Here is an 18,517-nt window from a genome sequence, read left to right on the forward strand (position 1 = left end):
AGGGGAGGGGTGGGGAGGGGACAGATTAGGAGTTTCGGACTAATAGATACAATGGTCCCAAGATGTGAGTCTATATATATATATATATAAAAGAGAGAAACTACAAGTACCTACTGTAAAGCACAGGGAACTATATTCAATTTTCTGCAATGATGGGGGGCGGAGCTTGAAAGATGACAGAACAGAGACCCACAAACTTACCAAGAATTACATCTACAAACCCGTCGTATCACACAGAACACCTACTGAACTCTGGCAGAGTTTCTCGTTTTGAAATACAGGAGGATTCTTCACAAAATCCAGTAAACAACAAGTTCATACAGTACAGTGCAGGGAACTGTATTCAATATCTTGTAGTAACTTACGGTTGAAAAGAATATGAAAACGAATATATGTAAGCTCCCATGTGACTGAAGTGTTGTGCTGTACACCAGAAACTGACACAACATTGTAAACTGACTATCCTTCAATAAAATATATAGTTAAAAAAACTTCCTGTAATGAGCTGCAATGGGAAAGAATCTGAAAGAATGTATATACGTATGTATATGTAAAACGAATCGCTTTGCTGTACACCTGAAACTAATATTGTAAATCGACTACCACTTCAGTAAGAAATAAGAATTAAAAAAATAAGTTCTGGTCCCTGGGCCCAGGGCCTGCTGCCTCAGAGAGCCCTTTGCACTTGGCAGTGACCCTGCTGCCTTGCCCTGCAGGGATCTGTGGACTCGGTTCAGCCCCGGGCGGGGCTGTGAACACCAGGAGGCAGGGCCCTCACCCAGGAACAGGGCCTCAATAAGCATCATCAAAGGAAGGAGTGAAAAATCACTGGGGCAGAAGGAAGCTGGAACTTGCCGGTGGTTTAGGTGGACAGGAAGCTGTCTCCAGGGCAGTGGACCCAGCGGGATGGCAGAGGCAGGTCCTGTCGGGATGGGCTTCCTGAACCAGCCCCGGAAATGGCCCCTTCAGGAAACAGGAGTCCTGCCCGTTCGTCAGAGCAGCTCCGGGCAGTACACACCCTGGGGCACTCATCCCTCACCCCGCTGGCCTGGCTCTCCTGCCTGATTCCTCACCTAGGCCGGTGGGTGCAGGAAATAGCTCAGCCCTCCTGAAGCCTGGCCGAGCTCCGCCCCTCCAGACACCCTACCACCACCAAAGCCTCCAAGGATCCTGGGGTCTGCAGGGGTGGGGCAGCGGGTCACTGAGCGTCACACACAGGTGCCTGGAAGCCACCTGGCCCACCTCCTGCCTCCCAGCATCTTCCCAGGCCCCTCACCCACAGGGCGCCCTCCCCGCTCCTCCCTGCACCCCCATCCAGGCCCCTGTCCTCCTTACCAAGCGGGGCCTCCCGGAAGTGCCTTCTGCTGACCTGACCCCGGAATTCCCATGACGAGCATCCCCTCTCCTCGCTAGCCTTGCTTCTCTGAAGTCCTGGTCTGGCTCTTTCTTCCCCGAGGAGGAACTTTCTCCTCTGCCTACTGCGCCCTCTGCTCCCACCTGAACAACAGACCCCTCGCTCACAGCGCTGGGTTTTGCCCTTGGACGACGAGCTGCTCTCTCCAGAAGCCCTCCAGCCCTGCCCCGGCCTCAGGCTGGCTTCAGGGAAAGGCGGGGCCGTGGTGGAGGCCAGCACAGCCCATTCTCGGTGTGGGAGGGACCAGAGCATTGGGCTCTCTGGGACTCACTCTTACCAGCCATCTCCCTGAAAGCCCTTGATGAAGCGCTTATTCTGTTCCCCAGGGGGTGTGATTCCTGCTGTTGACAATGAAGGTGAAGTCTCACCAGTGACACTCTGTGCATGACACGCTGAGGCCATCGCCTCTGAGCCCAGTGGACCAAGCCCAGTGGAACATTCTGCGAAAACGGTGACCGTCAGAGACTACCAAATGACCCTGTTGGCCAAGAAGGATCGAGGGCTCCAAAAAAATACTTGTGTCCTCCCCAAATAAGAACTGAGAACTGCCACTTTTCCCTCTCGCTCTGCACGAGACATCTGTTGACCTACGCCGGGCTCACGGAGGCATGGCTGCAGGAGTCACCACAAGAGCGGGTGCAGGACAAAGGGGGAGAAATGTTCCACCATTTCAGCAGATGTGAGGGACGCATCTCAGTTTCTGCAAAAGCAAACAAACCAAAATCTCGCTTAAGGCAAAGTCTGTTCTTGGCTTTGGGGCTGAAGGAGAAGGACCCCTAAATTCTGGACAAAACAGGAAGAGGCCAGAGGTCTAGAGGTACATCCTGCTCCTCACTGAGGTGGTTAGTGCTGCCCTGCTCCCTGAAAGACTGGCCCTTGCAGAGCGGGGACCAGCCCCTAGAATTCCCCAAGGCCCCAGCAGGGTTTTGAGGGTTAAATGCTTGCATGGTTTGTTCCTAGACTGATCTCACTGATATTAGCGTATTTTTGTTGTGGATTCCAAAACTACCTTCCAACAAGTGACTCCTTGTCACTTTGACAAAGGTGAGCTTCTCAGGGCTTCAGGGACAGCTCTGAGGCCACGTGTTAGTGACCAGCCCAGAGCACTTGGTTTGCCATCCACACAATTATAATTTTCTAGCTCAAATGGGAACCTTTTGATGTGATCTAGTCAAAATTTGTTCTTGGATTTTTGTCAACCCCCATTTGGGTTTTAAGATGATTATCTTTGAAAGTTTCACGTACTGCTGATGGGAGCAAAAACGTACCCTTTCCAAAAGTTGGCAGTAAAAATATAGAGATACTTACAAAACAAAAACATCATGGTCCATTATTTACTATTTCCATGTTTAGGAATTTTCCCCAAGAAATAATCTGATGTGAATATAGACCTATTATAAAGATCTTCATGCAAGTTTTCTTCTTAAAAAGTAAAAAAAATTGGAAACAATCTAAATGGTCAAGAACAAGGAAATGGGAAATAAAGTATGTTGATAAAATGTTCAATAACACGGAAAGTTCTAGGAAAAAACAAAACACACATTTTATCCAACATAATCTTTACGTACACAACACATTCCCTTCATTTGTACAACATACCATTCATATATATAATACACGTATATATTATATATCCAGAAAAAAACTAAATAGACTACCTCTTTTTTTTCCTAACAGCCAGAAATTAAAAAAAAAAAAATAGTGATTCATTCACTTTCTCCTTGAGACTTCTTTAAAGGGGAAAGTTGTCTACTTTTAGAACTTCGGTTCAGCAGAGGATATGGTTGAGCCCAATTTTGATACTTAAGAATAGTTTAAAGGGTCTAAAAATGTGATTCTTGTAAACAGATACAATGCTAATAAATGCAGGAAAAATCTTCACGTACAGGAGTGCATAAAATAATGGTGTGGCTATTTTTGCTTTTAAAATATTTAGACAATTTCTATTCTTTTTATAGCAAAGTCTTTTGGGTCCGTGCTTCTAAAGCCATTGTTCCTCTGTCTCTGGAGAAGTGTCTATGCTAACTTCAAAAGTAAATATACAGTTCCGTTTTCCGTATTTTAAATATTTTGCTTTCTCACATCCTTTTTATACCCTTGCTGTGTAAATCTGCAGGACACGCTAGTAATGAACACAGAGAAGGGAGGATGAGAAAGGTGCTTTAATAACAGCGTTGACTTCTCTTTTTTTAATTGAAGTCTAGTCAATTTACAATGTCGTGTCAGTTTCGGTGTACAGCGTGGTGATTCAGTTATGTATGTGTATATATATATTCCCTTTCATATTCTTTTCCATTATAGGCTATTACAAGGCATTGAATATAGTTCCCTGTGCTGTACAGTAGGACCTTGTTGTTTATCTATTTTATATACAGTAGTGTGTACGAACAAGGATGGGAACGCATCTCTCAAGGCTCTTGAGTCGGCGAGAAGCACTGGTCCCCCTTCTACCTGGACGGAGCTCCCCTGGACTCAGCAGCGGCCAGTCGCCTGGCCTTCTGACTGCTTCCGTCTTTGCTCCAATCTCAGTGAAATCGTCCCCACCCTCTCTCTCTCTCATCTGTTCGTTCCTGCTTAGATGTAGCTTCAGTTTTGCCCTTGTGTGTACATGAGTGAAGAGTCTGTTGTCTCAGCACCTGTCTTAGGAGGGGGACAGCCACCTCCTCGCATCCCGGCATCCTGGCTGGGCTCCTTGCTGTCCCAGCACCTCACCTCCGGCTTGATGGTGGGAAACCGGCAGAGCAGCCCGTAGCGTGTGGATTTCACCTCTCTGCACAGCGACCACGGTGCTCAGCTTCAGGGCGCAGCGTGGGAGGCATTACCAGGCCTAGTTTTTGTTAGTGGATTCATGTACACCCACCACCTATTGTTTATTAGTATAAATACTTCTTGTTGTTGTTTGTTTGTTTGTTTTTCTTGGTAGGGGGTATTTCGGTTTATTCATTGACTTATTCTTAGAAGGAGGTACTGGGGATTGAACCCAGGACCTCATGCATGCTAAGCGTGTGCTCTACCACCTGAGCTATACCCTCCCCCCTATATTATAAACACTTCTTAGCATGGATGTATTTGGTCTGATGCATTCTCTCTGCTTCCTGAGAGCGCAAATGAACAAAGCGGGACGCAGTCTCCGGCATCCGGCCCCATTCTCTCAAGCTATCTTTCCTTCCTTGATATCACCTAAGACACGCCCCTTTCCACCTACACCTTAGCCATCCTTCAAGCCCACCCTTCTTGGAAAACTACCAAAATGGAAACCAAAAAACAGAGCATCAAAAAAATAATCACGCACACAAACATTCAAATCTTGAGATCCGTGCTCAGGACAGGGAGGACCAACTCCGGTTGCAGCGCTGCGTGGGGCCCGGCTTATGGGAAACGTGCAGGAGAGAAGCTCATCGATTTTTGTTTTAACCTTGACCACTTATTTAACGTGAGCTGGCATCAAATGCTCCATTGCTTGCAGAGTTCTAATTTGGGACTTAGTAGCAATCTAAAACACCTAAGACTGTCGCTTGGAAATCTGTCCCCGGCAGTGACGGTCTCATAATTTAAGGCACACTTCCCCTGTGGCCTCTGATGCATTATTTGAGTCATTCACGGGATGGGAAAAATAAAACACAAAGGGTTCAACTCAACCGTCCTTGGAGCGAATCGAAGATAACAAATATGGCAACTTAAGGTGTTAGCATAAACTGGAATGAAAATGTCACTGTCACTGCAAAGTATTTATCTACAACCCTGCCCAAGAAATGATGTTGGTAAACATAATTTGTCTTCACCCAGATGTATCTGTAGGAAACTTCTCCATAACTTTGAACCGCAGTGATGAAATCACCCTGGGATTCGGAGCACCTGAGCCTGATCCAATTCACCACTGGGGCCTCCGTCTGCATTTTGGTGACAGTTCACTCCTGCTTGGACTTTGGGTCTGGCTCAGAGATGACACGCTGTGGCCATGCCAAGGAGGGCCCGGACAGTGTCTGAGAGCACAGACCCTCCGAGGTGGAAAGGGTTTTGGAATGTCACCTAGCACAGCACCCTTAGTTTGGGCCAGGAAGGAGTAAAACTTTAGAGAAATGCAGAGAAACAAAAGACGATGGCTATTCTGGGAACACTAAATAGAAGTGACCTAAATATACCTCCAGGAGAGCGCGGTGGCTGAAACGAGGAGGTCCGCCTCACAGCTGCCGCCGCTGAGAAACCAGCAATATTTTAGATCGATGGAACCTGCCTGCATGTCAGATACTCTTCTAGATGTAAGATAAAGTGGCCATGCATTCTTGGACTTCAGTTGTAAACTTTTGGACAAGACTCAGAAAAAATACAATGCCTTTAAATGAACACATTTTTAGGGAAAGAAGTTGTGCCCCTAGGGAAAAAAAAATCTCCATCTTAAGAGAAAAAAGACAAAAGACAATGTGTTTCCTAGCTCCACTTGGACATCTTCTAGGAGGTGGGGGTGTCACGAGGGGAGATGTAAGATGAATTTGGGCACCTGGCAAGGTGTTCTGTCAGAAAGGTAGACTTAGGAAACACAGCAAACTATCTGCTTCTCAGCATCAAGAAAGTGAAAAGATAAGAGAAGAGGGGAAAATAGTTCCAGACCACGTATCTGATTAGAGACTTGTATCCAAAATATATAAAGAACTCTGGTGATTCAATAATGAAAAGACAAACTGATTAAAAATATGACTGGACAAATATGACTTAAAAATAAAATAAAAGGTGATTTTTTTTTAATGTCCAAAGACCTAACAGATACCTGACCAACGAAGATGGTCATAAGCATATGGAAAGATGTTCCACGTTGTATGTCATCAGGGATATGCAAATGAAAGCAACAACACACTCATCAGAATGGCCAAAATCTGGAACACTGACAACATGAAGTTCCGGCGAAGACGTGGAGCCATGGGAACTCTCCTGTATTGTTGGTGGGAATGCAAAATGGTGCACCACTTTGGAAGACCATTTGGCAGTTTCCTTCAAAACCAGATGTACTCTTACAATGGCAATTCAGATACTAGCGCGTAATTCTTCCCTGCCCCATCCAGCTGTCATTCGTGTTTTCCCCTCCCATCCATCACAGTTTCCCGAGAAGAGTTTCACCTTTCAAAAGAATCCATAATCCAGGCAATCAACAGGAAAATGAGCAAAACACCTCCATTCAGGAACTAATATCTTACCTGAGCAGAAGGTGCTGGTCACTCCATCAGAACACCTACTGATGGCTGTTCTACACATTCCCTTTCTTTTTCCTCCGAAATCACTCAGCTGCCAGAGTTGATACTCACTAGGTCAACAATGGACTAAAAATCTCTCCAGTACCTCTGGGGTGCAAGCGGGTATCCAATATGTCAACACGTCCTCCTGTGTGTATGTTTACAGTATATTCCAGGTGAGGGGAAGTCCTGGCAGGGATCCCTAACAGCTCAATGTCAGTGACGACCCTCGTCTGTATAGTATCTCAGAAGAGTCGATCCGTTTGATCTCATTAAGAAGATAAAATGTGTGGGTTGCTCAGCTGCCCCTGTTTTTCTGGTTGGTCTTTCAACACAACAGATGTGTTATTGCTGCAAACACGCTCACATTACAACCCGATGCTGGTTCTTTGGAAACTTCAGTTTCCTCACATCAGTGACACTGAGTCAAGGTCAATGGAGATTCTGAAGCATCTCGGCAATGTTGGCAAACACTTGTGGACAGGACCGCAGGGCTCTAGGGGGTGGTGACAGCGGGCACGTGGCCGGATTTCCCAGCCCGGGGTCTGCTGGGCTGTCCTGTCCCCCTCCACGCTGGGATTCTCCATACATGAGAGAACGCCCTCCATTTCTCTGCACCCACCCACCTACAGGCTCTTCCTCACTCATTCACTTGTTTACTGATTCCATAGATGCTTACTGAGCACCTACTTCAGACCAGGCCCTGTGCTGGTGGTGGGGGACTGACAGGCTCTCTCCTTGACCAAACTCTATCCAAGCTCTTCTGAGCCACTTCTTAACTGAGCTTAGAAAGACTGAAACAAACACTAACATACTTTCTAACAGCTCAAGGCACACCCTGGGGCTGACCCTAGCTTCCCTTAAAAAGCCCGCCTGACAGCTTATTGAATGGGAGAAAATATTTGCAAATGATGCAACTGACAAGGGCTTAATTTCCAGAATATACAAACAGCTCATACAACTCAGTAAGAAAAAGCAAACAACCCAATCCAAAAATGGACAGAAGACCTAAATAGACATTTCTCCAAAGAAGTCATACAGATGGCCAACAGGCACATGAAAAGATGCTGAACATCACTAATCATCAGAGAAATACAAGTCAAACTACAATGAGGTATCACCTCACACAGGTTAGAATGGCCATCATTAAAAAGTCCACAAATGATAAACACTGGAGGGGGTGTGGAGAAAAGGGAACTCTCCTACACTGCTTCTAGGAATGTAAATTGGTGCAGCCACTATGGAAAACAGTATGGCGATTCCTTAAAGAACTAAAAACAGAGTTACCGTATGATCTGGCAATCCTACTCCTGGGCATATATCTGGATAAAACTCTAATCTGAAAAGACACATGCATCTCAATGTTCATAGCATCACTATTTACAACAGTGAAGAAATGGAAGTAACCTAAATGTCCATTCACAGATGACTGGATAGAGAAGTTGTGGTATATCTATATAATGGAATACTACTCAGCCATAAAAAATGAAATAATGCCATTTGCAGCAACATGGATGGACCTAGAGATGATCATACTAAGTGAAGTAAGTCAGACAGAGAAAGACAGATTCCATGTGATGTCACTTATATGTGGAATCTAAAAAAATGGCACAAGTGAACTTATTAACAAAACAGAAGCAGACTCACAGACATAGAAAACAAACTTATGGTTACCAGAGGGGAGGGGGTGGAGGTGGAGGGATAAAGTAGGAGTTTGGGATTAGCAGACACAAATACTATGTGCAGAATAGATAAACAACAAGGTCCTTGTTATAGCACAGGGAACAATATTCAGTATCTTATGATAACCTATAATGAAAAAGAATATATACGTGTAACGGAATCACTATGCTCTACACCAGAAACACCAGAAACTAACACAACATTTAAATCGACCATGCTTCAAAAAAAAAAGATAGACAGAAAGAAAGAAAAAAGAAAGCAAGAGAAAGGAAGAAAAGAAAGAAAGAAAGAAGGGAGGAAAGGAAAAAAGAAAGAAAAAGCATGCACGCGCACACACACACACACACACACATCACCGGAACTGGGACATTCTGGGACCAGGATGCGCTGGACAAACAGGCCAGTCACCATCTTCTATCACAGACAGAGTCCAGAGACGCCCAGTCTCTCCCGCCAGTGCTCACGTCTGTTCCTAAGCCCTTGTGGGGTCTCGCTGACCCTCCGTGCATCCAGAAGCTGCTCATCCTCACCTCCTGCGTCTGGGACCCTCTCTCTTCCCACTTGAACCACTTCCTGACAACCCTGTGCTTCAATGGGTGAGCCTGGCTGGTTTTCTGTTTACCCAGGAGGTGGCAAACTTTAGGTACAACATCTGATTTAAAAACCTTCTTCCACCCAGGGGTGGGTAGGCAGAGGTAGCCAGTAACTGGGGCCCCTGCAGAGGTGCTGACAGAAAGGGACAACAGGGACATTGGCCCCAGAATCAAGAACCCTCAATTTTCCCCTCCTGGTAGTGGGTTGCTGTGCAAGGGCAATTTCCCCAGAGCCCAGAGCCCGGAGGGCTGGTCACATGGCGGGGCAGGAAAGCTGGGGTAGCTGTGATGAGGGAAGAGGAAGGACAGAGAGGAGACAAGGAAAAGGGAGGAGGATCCGGAGCCCCGAGCGTTGCTCAGGGGCCAGGCTCATCCCTGGGCCTCTCGCCAGGGTGCCCATCCTGGGGACAATAACAGAGATTGTGACCTGCGAGGGTGCCAGGAGGACAAGGGGAGACACACTCAGCTGCAGTCCTCAGACTCCTGTTTTTGTGGTTAGGATGGACCACACTTCACTCCCCGCTAAAAAATGACGTTTTTTTTCCTGCGGCGCGTATGCACATTCCACTGTTCAATACAGTTGTTGCAAATGCTTGAAACATTTCATTTAGGTAAATTGCCTAAGATATTTTTACACTAGTTTACTGAAAACTAACGTCTGGAAAGGTTTACTAGTTAATACAATGAAACAATTTACTAAAGGAGCAATAATCCAAAGACTATTAAAATTCTGATTTCGGATTATGGTATTAAGCAGTATGTTACATGGTTAATTGTCTTGGTGAGGAACGCTCACCAAGCGCCCGGCCCTTTGCACATAGTGACTCATTATTTCCATGGTTGTTGAAAACAAGTGCTAAAATGGCAGATGGACGACTGGATGCGAGTTGTGTCAACAGAATGGAATATTTGAGATCAGGGCCGTGGGGACGAATCATGATCATCGCTAGTGATCCCGCTGGCCTGTCTACCCTCTCCACCTGCCCTTTGACCCTGCACATCTCAGGACACATGCCTCAGTCCAAACAGGGTGCCCCGTTGGCCCCTGGAAAGAATCCGGAAAGACTGGGAGGAGAGGGTGCGGCCAGGAGAGGGTGCCCTGGAGCAGGGGGGTGTCCACCTCAGCTCTCTGCCCCCAGGTTACTGAGCGTCCGCAGGGACTTGGCACCCGTCCTTACACTGGCTCTCCGCTTGCTGGCCACGTCGTCAAAAGAAACGCCAGTCAGTGCAAAGTCGCTTGGTCATGACAGCCAATCCCAGGACTTGGTCAGTACCATAGGACGACTCCAGCATAGGCGGCTGTCGCATGCTTGAAGGACGCTTTAGAGCAAGTCAGGAACACGGACACAATGCACCTGCCTAGCCCACCTGCGCCCTGCGGGGCGGACCACACACTGGAAGCCTGCAGGTGAGAACGGTAGCCCACAGCCTTCCCTGCAGCTGAGCGGATGGTGCGACCCGGCCCTGGGCCTCTTTTCCACTCTGTCCATGGGGACTTCCTGGAAAATGCTGCCCCCAGACAAAGCGTCATGCAGCACCCAGCCTAGTTACTCAAGATGCAAAAAAAGTCCTCTTTTCCCAGACAGTGGAAATAAAACCAGCAGAACACTGTGAGTGGCTTCAAAACTCAAGAGAAGGATAAAACAATTAGTGCCAGGGTTAAAAGGGGGCGATCTCATGTTAATACAGTTGTCACAGAGTAAACATATCATGAAACCAATGCGACCTGAAATTAGCAGGTACCAAAACGCCAGTGTGATTAACGGCACCTAAACCTTGGAAAACCTTAGAATCAACCCCACAGGTGCACCCCTGAGGATTCCTTAAATAGCTCCTCCCAAGCCCCTGCCACGACCCCTGGGTGTTCTTCTACAAAGCAGGTGGGCTTTGCGCGGTGGCCCTGGGGGAGGTGCACTCAGTCCCCGGGACAGAAGTCACTCCAGCCCCTCGCTCGGGGTGGCAGCTCCCCTGGACGGGCCCCAAGCACCTGCCAAGCCAGACAGGTTCTAGCCAAGAGTCCTCAGGCCTCAGGTACAACATAAGCTCCTAATGGAAAAATACACAGAGGCTTTCGAATGGCCTTGTATCAAGCTATGCTGTGAAATACATCTGCGAGTTCGCTAAACTTTCACTTCTCTTCAGGCTGCCTCTGCCTATTCTTTGAAGCCGAGCTGAGCCGAGCCGGGGAGGCATCTGGGCTCCCTTCCCACCCCCGTCCCATGATGGTTTTGCCTCCTGAACTCTCCGCCCCCTCCCATCTGCTCAAATCCTACCAAGTCTCCAGAATCAGCTTAACCTCCTCAGAATGCCTTTCCTGATTCCTGTACCCCGGGCAGCTCCTCCTTCCTCCGCACTCACTCGTCAGCGGATCAGGCCTGTGTCTTGTACTATGATTTAGATGATCCCGTAGCCTGCGTCCTGTTGTAGGACGCTTTTCTGGTTCTCGGAGGCCCAGACTGTGTCATCCTCATCCTGATGCCCTAGAGAATGCTTCTCAGATTTCATGTGTAACACAGACACCCAGAGGTCTTGTTCAAATGCAGACTGATTCAGTAGGTCTCCCTGGGGAGGGCCCAGAGATTCTGCATTTCTAACAAGCTCTCAGGAGATTTCAAAGCTGTATGTCCAAAGACCACCCTCTGAGAAGTGCGGGACTATCTGGTATTTAAGGCAGTGCCGTGTGCATGGTAGACTCTGAAAAGATCGTTATTTGTCCCATGGTGCGGTCCTTCTCCGCCTGGCTTGTGGCGCTGCATCCCTGGTCCCCCTGGAGGAACAGATGAGCTAAGGCCCAGGCTTGGGATCATCCCGGGACCACGATGGGCCTCGGGGTCCTCTGGTCCCACCTGCTCCAGCCTGGTGGCGGCACTAATTCCCTCTCTGTGACAACAGGCACTCTGGGATGTGCTGATGAAGAAGAGACAGAATGCTGTTCATCTCAATAGATGAAAACACCCTGCCATTCAAGGTTCATTTCTGTTTTCTCCATGGGGGCTAAAAACCAACGTCATAGGTTTGAGAGCTCAGGTAGGCTCAGGGCACGCCTCTGACAGAAGCCACCAGGTTTTGTAGACTTTACAAAGCATGCGTAACAGTTTGGACACTTAGAACATCAATCTTATGCAGAAGAAGAGTATTTTGCTATGAGACTGAATATTTCTTTCCTAAGGCCCTGTTTCTCATGGAAAGTAGAAAATATCACTAAGTTGTATGACTCAGTGGTATTTTCAACAAGAATGACCACTGCGGTTCATCAGTGACCTAATTACTGATGATAAATCACAGTGATACGTGCATTTAGTGTTTGAAAGTGTGTTCCGTGATGGCAGAGAACGAACTATCAAATCCGCTGCCCTTACCAACAACTAGATGTGTTTTCATAGCACTGAACATCTCGGCTAGAAATGAAGCAACATAGATCTGACCTGAACACCCTTTTTGTCGTTATTGTCGCTGCTAGCTCTCGTAATAGCTCAAGGAGCGTAGATCAGATCGTAATATCTCCAGGCTGACAGAAAAATTAGAAGAACAGATCGTGAACAGCTTGGCCCAGGCCCAGCACACAGTAGGTGTTCCACAAAGAAATGCAGCTAAACAACGAGTGAGCGGATGGAGGGACAGACACCCGGGCAAGCCGCTCTCCCCGCTTTGTAAATGAGCCCACAGGCGGCGCTTTGCACTGAAATCAGAAGTTTCATGAATATGAGACAAAAATGTTCACATGGCTCCAACATCAGTATTAAGTAATGGGTCCCACATTGTGTGGCTAGTCCTTACCCGACCAAAGAGAAACTCTGGGTCCAGGCATCGCTAGTGTCAAGACAGGAGTCCTAGTGACCCAGCCGCCGGCCCCACAGACAGTTCTATGTTCATACAAATGAGTCAAATTTGCCATGTGTTTATGAACAAGTCACCAAAGCCTCAGACCATGTCATGTCCTGGGTGCCTAAGATTTTCACAATGACAGTAAAATGAAAAGAATCCCATTTAAAAAACCAAAATACCTCACTCTGATATGTTCACATATATTTTAAAAAAATTACGCATTTTCTTAAGATAATTGTTTCCCTCAAAATCTGGACAAAATCAGGGAAAAGGCTGATACATGTGATTATATAAAAATAAAAACGTTTACATTGTTTCATGAATACCTTCAGTGACATAGAAAGACAAATAAACTGGGAACATATTGTGAATTATAGCTCAAAGGGTTAATACCACTCATATAAAAGAGGTTCTAAAAATAGAGAAACAAAAGTAACAATCTGGTAGACAATGGGCTAGAGATGGGATGACAGTTCAGAGATAAAGAAATGAATATAAGATAAGTGAGTCCCAGGGATGTAAGATACATGGTGACTAGAGTTAACAATACTATACCATATATTTGAAAGCTGCTAAGAGAATAGATCTTAAAAGTTCTCATCACAAGGAAAAAATCTTGTCACTATGTGCTAACCTTGTTGTGGTGATCATTTTGCAATACATACATCCATCAAATTGTTACGGTGTACACCTTAAACTTACATAACGTTTTATGTCAGTTACAACTCAGTAAAACTGGGGCAAAATGCAAATGGCACTTAACTGCAAGCTCCATCTCATAAGAGAAATGCAAGTTACACCTGCAGTATTTCTCATTTATCAAACCGACAAAAATCCAGAAGTTTGACAAGAGACTGTTGGCAAGGCTGTCGGGAAACAGGCACCATCACTCATGCTGGTGGGGATGTAAAATGGTACAGCTGTTCCGAAGGGGAGCTCGGTATCATCCAGTAAAATGATGTACACGTTGACCTTCTGCTCCAATAATCCCTCTGCTAGCGAGCAATCTCAAGAGACGTACCTAAAGACGTCTGCACAGGGTACCGGTTGCAGCTCTCTCGGTGATAGCAAAGTCCGGAAAGAACACAAATGCTCACCAATAGGGGATGGAGAGTGACCCAGGGCGTGGTCACTTAAGCAGCTAAAGAAAGCAGCCAGCTCTCCCAGCGCCTTGACTGTGGTCTCTGGGTACCACTTCCCACCAAAGGATATGGGGCTCCATAGGAAAATGTGCGAGATAATCCTGGAACGTACTGTCATACTAGAAAGAGAAAAAGCTATCAGAGTCAGGTTAAAAGGACACAAGAGACCTCTGGCCAAAGATGGGACAGTTGGACTACTGACAAGGTTAGTAACTGTAACGGATTCAAAGACACCAAATATGTCTGAATCCGTGCGTTTATAACAACACTTGGGCGGAAAGTATGGGTTACCTTTGAAGGATGGAAACCAACTCCTTACTTTTTCAACTGGTAAAAGAAAGTTCAAATTAAAAAAAGGAAAAATTAATTGATCTCATCATTCGTATGTGAACTGTGCTTCAGGGTAATCAAACAGCTGACGAAGGGAAATTTCTTTTTACAGAGGTTGTACAGCTGAGTAAAATGAAGAGAAAAATCAGACTATCACTAATTTTGTGGTCTCTGGTGAATGAATGGATTTAGGCAATTCATTCATGGTCACTAATACACAGATAATCAGACAACGTGTGTCTTGTGATGAAAATACACAGCACCACATATGAGTTATTCTGGCAAAATGAAAACAAAACACCAGAATTAAACCAGAAAACAACCCATCTTTTATCTAACTGCATCTAATTATCAATTTGCAGGAAATACAGAAGACCGAGTAATAGGTTAAATGACACCAGAGAGACGCAACCAGCAGAATCCAGACTGTGGAACCCTCTCCAGATGAGAAACAGAAAACAAAACCAAAAATAACCACTTTTTTTAACAAATAAATTACAAGTGTCAAAAAATTTTTTTTACAGTAAGTTTTTAATGGAAGGAACACCTACAGATTAAAGGACACCGAGGAGACATTACCTAATTGCAATACATGCTTCTTACTTAGATCCTGACTCAACAAACTGCCAAAGGGATTTACCAAATGATTCGGGAAACCTGAACACTGGATAATTTATACTAATGGTACTGTAAGGTTTCTTTTTTTTAAAGGAAGTGCTTATTTGTATTTTCAGAAATACATACATTTTGAAAGACTTCAAAATAAATGATACGATGTCTGGAATCTTCTTCAAAGCAACCTGATGGAAGGAGAGAATGGATGGGCGAGTGGCTGAAAGGAGACTGGCCCTGAGATGCTAACTGCTGATGCCTCGTAACAGAGACACGGTGGTTCACAGAACTATCCTTTCTCCCTGTAAATGTTGCGTTTTCCACAATAAAAAGATAAATACATAATGTAGAAAATTTAGCAAGAACATTAGTCCCCTGTGTCCGCCCTTCTTCCTTGCCTTGGTGGGTGATGGTTTTTATTTCTAAAACACTTGACTCCAAGGACTCTGGGACCTTCACGGAGCTTAAATCAGCCCTCAGGTGCTCCTGCGGTAGAAGGGAGCAGATACGGGAACTAAGGGAGAGAAGTGAATGAAATCCCCAGGATGGACTTTAAACACACAGCGATCTGATGACTCTAAGTTCGGTCCCCAGGAGCTCCCCTAACTGGGCATCGGGAGTGGAGTGGGGGAGGCGTGTGTGCACAGGTGTGTGCACACGTGAGTGGTGTATGCGTGCACGTGTGTGCATCTGCATGTGCTTGTGTGTGTTCTAGAGTCCTGGTGGGACATGGGCACCCTCCTTGAGCCACTAATGAGGAGGTGCCCTCAGCCAGCACTCTGCTGCACTCACCATGCATGTCTTTTATCCCCCTGGTCCCCTCCTTCTTCGGGGATGACTTTCAGAAAACCTGAAGGTCAAGGTGGCCTTCCCTCTGTCCCTATTGTATTAAGCTCTGAAGTTGTGCCCAAGGAAAGGCCACACTGGCCCCTAAACCAGGCAGGCACCTTTGAGAAGATCTAGAGTGAAGAATTAGGCACCTCCTTTTATTTTATTTTATACATTTTTATTGAAGTATAGTTGATTTACAGTGTTGTGTTAATTTCTGGTGTGCAGCACAGTGGCTCAGTTATACACATATTTTTTCAGACTCTTTTCCATTATAGGCTATTACAAGACGTTGAATATAATTCCCTGTGCTACACAGTAGGTCCTTGTTGTTTATCTCCAATGGGAGGAAGACAGAGAAAGACCCGTAGAGGTGCAGTGACCATCCGAGGTCGTGTGCAGAATCAACAGGATGGAATGAACTGCAGAACCACATGGTCTCCTTACTCACCCTCATTTGCTAGAGGTTGACTGGATTGTAAAGTCTTATGCAGAAACCAAGTCCAAACAATTCTAGGATAGAGTTGCATGTGTACTACTTCTGAACTCCTGAAATTTCCTTCCGCAGTGAGTCTAAGTGACAATCCAAGGTCACGGAGCTTAGGAAGAGGAGAGACTCGGGGAAGAAAGTTTTTGTCTTCTGCAAGTCATTCTCAGGAAGCATTCCTGAACTTCACTGCTGAAGTCGGAGGCTCTTGCAATCAGTCTCACATCACTGGCAGAATTCATGCCCCTCCACTCTCTCTCCTGCCTTCTTTAATTGAACCTGAATTGTGAAGTTATTCTTAACATAATTGGTAAAAATTAAAGAGTGTTAATGCCCTGTCCCTGGGCTCATAAGAAACTTACTTCCCTTTGGATGTGCTTCAGTTCATTGCTGGTAAGAAAGCTGGGTATTAGTGAAGGAATTTTTGAACATTTAAGTTAAGGCTGTTGTCCCAAGAATTAGGATTTGATGTTTCAAACAATTTTTTTTTTTGCCTTAACCTTAAGAAGCTTTCAAACTCCCATCAGTCAGCTTCACTGAGATGGGAACAAGAATACAGACCTTTAGCTTAATTAGAACATTCTCTAAAAGTTTTCTACTCACTGAAACCATCGCCTGATTCCTAGCCTGAGACCATCACAGCTGAGGCAATTCACAGGCAGTGGTCCGGTGGAGGGAGGGGGGACCAGAAGTCCCAAGACCCATTTCTGACCATGTCACTCTGAGCCACCACACACCTCTCTGGGAGTCAGTTTCCATGTCCATTCAAAGGAGATGGAAGTCCAGGTGTATGCCATTCTGGAAAAGGCGAAATTAAGGAGCAGTAAAAAGATCAGTGGTTGCCTTGGTGAGCGGGAGGGAGGATGAACAGGTGGAGGACAGGGGAGTCTCAGGGCAGTGAAAGTACTGTCTGATACGAAGATGGTGGATACAGGTCATTGTACATTTGTCCAAATGTCTAAATAGTATGCAAGACACCAAGAGTGAACCCTAATGTAAACTCTGGACTTTGGGTGATTGTAATGTGTCAGTGTAGATTCACGGAGTGTAACAAATGCCCAGTCTAATGGAGGATGCTGATGGTGGGAGAGGCTATACATGCATCAGGGAGGGAGTATATGGGAACCCTGTGCTCTCTGCTCAATTCTGCTGTAAGCCTTAAACTGCTCTCTTAAAAAAGGTCTATTTTGAAAAGGGAGGTGGCAGAAGCTGCCTGACCTGTTGTAAAGAATTGCTGTGAAGTTCAATGAGGGAAACAAGTAAATGCTGCTTGAAAACAAGTGAGGTGTGGTTATGAGTAAACTGTCAGAATAAGAGGTCCTGTTCCCACCGACTGCGGGCGCCAGAGGGGGGCGCTCGGGAGCAGGTGCAGGCTCCTGCTGCCTCTCCCGCCAGTGCCTTGCTACTTTGAGAAGCTGGAGGGACCAAGTGCGGGGCAGGACTACCATTTATACTGGCTGGAAAAACACACCCAAACGACCACTGTCCTTCAGAGTCTTGGGGAATGGTGCTCTTATTTTCAAATGCAATCACTCCTCAAACTCTCTTGTAATTCCTCCTTGGGAACAAGCTCCCAGTATCCTAGGTTAGGTGTCTCTGCATATGGACTTCGTTTCTGGAAAGGGTTAAATTGGATGAATCAAGTATGCCCTGAATGAGGAGAGGCAATAAAGTAACCATGAACTGTTTTCTCATCTGGTTGCAAGAAATGACAGAGAAACCATAACTTGCATAACTATGATTTGCACAACAGGAAGTCTGTCCCAAACCATGACCTGTCACAGAAACCATGGAAGCGGATCTGTCCTTAGGACCTGGCCTGAAAATGCTTCCCCCGAAAGAGCATTTCGGTTCCAGCCTGAAGCGTAGCAGATCAAAACTCAAACCAACACTCTGAGACCCCCAAGAGTAATTCTCCAAAGACAGCAGCCCGGCTGTGGAGCTATCCTGGTGTGGCGAAGAGCTTCCTCGGAGCTTGGGGAACAGTAGTTCGTCAGAGTTTAGAGATCTGAGCGCAACAGGAGCCTGGAGGGCGCTTTTCTAAGCAGGTTCTCGGTCTCCACTTGCAGGAGTTTCTAATTCAGCACATCCGGCCGCGGGGGTCGGGGAGCCCAGAAGTTTGCATCTTTCACAGCTGCTGGGCTGGACCCTGAGCTGGGTCCTCTCCCAGTGGGCTGTCAGAGTGCACGAGAGGATGTGCAGACTGTCTGGATGGACTTTCCAGTACGTTCCAAGGGGTTGCTGTTCTTTCACAGACGGTGGAAATTGGGGGTGCTTGAGAACCAGCTCCTTCCGCACATTTCCAGCCGGTGGCGGTGCGGGGGTGCTGCCGGGTCCTCACAGTTTCCCAAATGGAACCCAGGTTTCCTGGGGCTGAT

At 46.3% G+C, this 18,517-nt stretch overlaps 1 protein-coding gene across 3 annotated transcripts in view; it reads right to left on the reverse strand.

Moving 5' to 3' along the window:
• The window catches only part of SLC35F3 (solute carrier family 35 member F3), a 230,085-nt gene that overhangs the window by 86,983 nt on the left and 124,585 nt on the right, over positions 1-18,517 (reverse strand). The window lies entirely within an intron of this gene.

The sequence above is a fragment of the Vicugna pacos genome, chromosome 11 (assembly GCF_048564905.1).
Source record: "Vicugna pacos chromosome 11, VicPac4, whole genome shotgun sequence".
NCBI classification, from domain to species: Eukaryota; Metazoa; Chordata; class Mammalia; order Artiodactyla; family Camelidae; genus Vicugna; species Vicugna pacos.